The 4,447-nt window shown below is 53.1% G+C and overlaps 2 long non-coding RNA genes across 2 annotated transcripts; both read right to left on the bottom strand.

The window, feature by feature from the left end:
• Positions 1 to 973: 973 nt before the first annotated feature.
• LOC133626642 (uncharacterized) lies at positions 974 to 1,751 on the bottom strand. The gene is made up of 5 exons (XR_009819697.1): positions 1,686 to 1,751; positions 1,541 to 1,600; positions 1,401 to 1,455; positions 1,161 to 1,323; positions 974 to 1,051 (listed from the first exon to the last, which is right to left on the bottom strand). It is a non-coding gene; the product is annotated as an uncharacterized LOC133626642 (long non-coding RNA).
• A 1,297-nt stretch (positions 1,752 to 3,048) lies between these two features.
• Positions 3,049 to 3,628, bottom strand: LOC133626643 (uncharacterized). Its single transcript, XR_009819698.1, has 4 exons — positions 3,470 to 3,628; positions 3,324 to 3,383; positions 3,184 to 3,239; positions 3,049 to 3,106 (listed from the first exon to the last, which is right to left on the bottom strand). It is a non-coding gene; the product is annotated as an uncharacterized LOC133626643 (long non-coding RNA).
• Between the last annotated feature and the right edge of the window lie 819 nt (positions 3,629 to 4,447).

Genomic DNA, 4,447 nt, shown 5'->3' with positions numbered 1-4,447 from the left:
CAGCTTCTGTCTTGGGAAATAGAACAGAACAAGTCACCCAGATGCAAAGCCCAGTCACACCCCAAAAAGGCCACACCCCAAAAAGGCCACACCCCAAAACCCAAAAACTCCACTCGGTAAACAAAACCCCAAAGCCCATGTGGCACAAGTAAAGTGACGTACGCTCAGTGCTCCTCCATCTGCTCGACTCTACACCCCCGGGCAGAGGGGCTCTAAGGTAAACACACACACAAACACTGACACCACACAGAACACAGACAACATGACACAAAAGTGAGAAGACTCGGCGACACGATTCCTGGACCGGAGATATCCTCAAGCAGAGACCTACGGGGCTGTGACAAAGAAGCGAGGCTCCACGGCAGCCACGCAAAGAGGCTGAGGGAACAGCCCGGGATGAGAAGTAACTGTGAAGACTGGGATGATGGATGCGCAAGAAGCCTGATTGTGAGTCCTAGAGAATGCGGCGATGAAGAGAATGAGACCAAATCTCAGAACAGGGATGCCTACTGAGAAGAGCTGCTGACGCAGCCTGGAACATCGTACCGGAGAAAACAACTGACGGAGAACTGCAAGATGTGAAGCCGATCCACAGTTTAAGTTCCTTATGCAAGAAAAGCGGCACCTGACCGGCACTGAATCGTGAGGTCTGTTCTTCGAGACCTCAGGGAAGGTGCTCAAGACACGTGCCGAGGTCCTCAAGTGCAAAGAAGACTTTGAGACTCGAGGAAATCCTGAGATGGAAAGGACAGACAACACGACAACCCACACAGCAGCTGGAACCGCCCTGCCCGGCACATCCTGACTGCCTCTTAAAACCTAACCCTAACTCTTCCCTTGCCTAAAGGAGAGGGTTCCCAAACAATCTCTCTCCACTGCTACCCTTAAAACCCCATCCTGCAATTCTCAACATCACCTCCCCCTCCTTGCCCCTCCCCGACCCTTTTGCTCAACTTAACTTGCGTGATGCTCTGAAGTCCATCTCTGTGGAAATTACATCGCTCACTGAGGCCTTTCTTTGGGTGCCGTGTTCTTCCTGGGGGTCGGCAACCTGATCAAAAGAAACCCCACAAATAGGGCAAATGGTGAGCATCGCATCAGCCTACACCGACCTCCGCTCTGACAACCACTCCCTCCAAAGGCAGAGGTGTTCCGCTCACCCTGCTCCTTCCGGAGTCTGACACGGCTGTCGTCATCCCTTAGGCGCCGGAGATTCAAAGACAGAAAATAACTGTGGTGCTTCTTCGAATGCACCGGCCCTGACACCCTCGTCGCTACCAGCCAGGCTCACTGCAAATGCTCCAAAGGCTGCCCTCATGGCCCCTGAAAAACAAGAAAAACAATTCACTGCCTTGCAGCAAGACAGCTTTAAACACCATCAGGGATCACACGTGCCTCACCTTTTCAGTCTCCTCCTCAGTGTGTGGCTTCACACTTCCAGGCATCTTATGGCACCTGCGAAAAGATACAAACAAGAAACTAGAACACATGATGAGATACTGAACAAACCCACAGGGATCCCCAGCTCTGGCTCCTTTACCTTAGCCTCTAGCCCTCCACGTGGGTCATTCCATCCTGCTGCGTCACGCTGAGGGTCCTCCTGCGAGACACAAACGAGGAAATCTGGTAACTTCATCACCGATAGCCCCTAAAAACAGTTGCTTTAGCCTCCGATCTCTGCTGACCTGGCCGAGTCCTCTCCGATGCCCGTGTCCTGCCTCCCTCGTGCCTTCGAACCCTCAAAACAGAACGCAAAACACAGCATCATGTAGCGGTACATCTGCCCATCACGCTCTTGCCTCTCACCTCACATCATCGCTAACCTTCTCTTGGCGATCCGCTCCGTCCTCAGGTCGCTCTCTGGGATGCGGCTTGTGTCCCCTGCGTCTGCGAAGACAGATAGAAAACAAGTCACCCAGAGGCACAACCACAGACAAACACTTTCAGAGCTCAACACTCTACAAAGCTGTTCAGAATTCAACTCCAGGCTGGCATTAGAGCAAATCCCTAACGCTGGGCCTCACGTCCCCCGGGCAGAGCGGCTCCAAGCCTGACGCCCACGTGCTGAGACCGACACTGCAGGGAAGATGGACACTGACATACAAATAGGAGACGAGTCCCGGTGACAGAACGCCAAACTGGAAATGCCATTGAGCAAAAAGGCTCGTGGGGCCAAGATGCTGAAGCCAGAGGATCCTGGAGCAGCCCCACACAGGGGCAAAGGTAATGGCCTGGGATGAGAAGTTCCTGTCCAGACAGATGATGGATGCATAAGAAGTCTGGCTTCAAGGCTGAGAAAGTCACAGATGAAGGGAACTAGACTCTGTGTGGAAAAGGATGACGCGAGAACGCAGCAGCTGATGTCGTGGAATGGGACCGATAGAAAACTTCAAGATGTGACACCGATCCATGGTTTCTGATGCCAGAAAAGCGGCGGCGGATCGCCACCGGAATGGTGAGAACGACGATGAGAGACGCCCGAGTCACGTGCCATGCTCCTTGAACACAAGGAGGATTTCAGGACCTGAGGAAGTTCTGAGACACAGAAAACAGACTACAGGACAACACACACACAGAGGCTGCAGCCGCCCTGCCCGGCCTATGTTAGCTGTCTCCTAAAAGCGCACCCTAGCCCTTCCCTTTCCCAAAGCAGATGGTTCCCAAAGAGCCTCTCTCCTCTGCTCCCCTAGAACCCCCACCTTACGATGCCCGACACGGTCTGCCCCTCGTCTCCCCCTCCCCGATCCCGTCCCTCAACTTAACTCTCGTATAGTCTAAAGCCCATCTCCGCTAAAACCAGGGTCTGCCTGCGGGCGCCATGCTCCTCTTGGGCATCTGCAAAGATATAAAAAGAAACCCCACAAATGGGGCAAGTGGCGAGCATTGGGGTGACAGATGTCAACCTCCGCTCTGACAGTCATCCCCGATAGCCCAAGAGGTTTGCTTACCTGTTTGTTCCACAGTCCAATGCTGCTGCTGTCATACCTTAGGCGTCTGAGACTCAAAGAAAATAACTGTGGCGCTTCTTCAAAAGCACCGGCCCCGACACCCTCCTCGCAACCGGCCTGGCTCACCTCGAAAGCTCCGGAGGCTGTCCTCACGGCCCCTGAAAAACAAGGAAAATGCTTCACTGCTTTGCAGCAGGAGAGTTTTAAACACCAAGGGGGATCACATCTGCCGCACCTTTCCAGCCTCCTCCTCAGTGTGTGGCTTCACCTCTCCGAGGCATCTTATAGCATCTGCAAGAAACACAAATAAGGAACTAAAACACATAACGAGATACTGAACCAACCCACAGGGATCCCCATCTCTGCCTCCTTTACCTTGACCTCTAGCCCTCCACGTGGGTCATTCCATCCTGCTGCGTCAGGCTCGGGGACCTCCTGTGAGATACAAATGAGGAAATCTTGTAACTTCATCACCAATGGCCCCTGAAAACAGCTGCTTTAGACCCCTGGTCTCTGCTCACCTGGCCGAGTCCTCTCCGGTGCCAATTACCTGGCTCCCTCGTGCCTTCGAACCTTCAAAACAGAACACAAACACAGCATCATGTAGCGGTACATCTGCCCATCCCCATTTTCTTGCTCTCCCCACGCCATCGCCCACTTTCTCTCGGCGATCCACCCGATCCCCAGGTCACTCTCTGGAGTACAGCTTTTTTCTCTGCGTCTGCGAAAACAGATAGAAAACAAATCACCCAAGAGCCAAACCACAGACAAACAGTTCCAAAGCTCGACACTCTACAAAGCTGTTCAGAATTCAACTCCAGGCTGGCATTAGAGCAAATCCCTAACGCTGGGCCTCACGTCCCCCGGGCAGAGCGGCTCCAAGCCCGACGCCCACGTGCTGAGACCGACACTGCAGGGAAGATGGACACTGACATACAAATAGGAGACGAGTCCCGGTGACAGAACGCCGAAATGGAAATGCCATTGTCCAAAAAGGCCTGTGGGACTGCGACGGTAAAGTGAGGAGGCTCTAGGGTAGCCGCACGCAGAGGCAAAAGCAACGGCCGGGGATGACAAGTTCCTGTCCAGACAGATGATAAATGCACGAGAACTGTGGCTTCGAGACTGAAGAACGAGAAGATGAAGGGAACTAGACTGGAAAAGGATGATTCGGAAGCGCAGTGGCTGATGCTGTGGAACAGGACCAATAGAAAACTTCAAGAGACAAAAATCAATCCAAAGTTTAAGCTTCTAATGCAAGAAAAGCAGCTCCAGATCGGCACTGGAATGCTGAGAATCATTTGAGACAGTAGCGATGATATCTGAGCCTTGAGCACAAAAAGAATTAGGGGACTCGAGAAAGTCCCGAGACACAGAAGACAGACTCTGGTATATGACACACAGAGGCTGGAGCCACCCGGCCCGGTGTACACTGGCTGCCTGCTAAAAGTTGACCCTCTCCCCTTCCTTGCCCAGAGGAGATGGCTCCCAAATGGCCG

The sequence above is a fragment of the Colius striatus genome, chromosome 13 (assembly GCF_028858725.1).
Source record: "Colius striatus isolate bColStr4 chromosome 13, bColStr4.1.hap1, whole genome shotgun sequence".
Lineage (NCBI taxonomy): Eukaryota > Metazoa > Chordata > Aves > Coliiformes > Coliidae > Colius > Colius striatus.
This window is presented reverse-complemented; position numbering and strand designations above follow the sequence as displayed.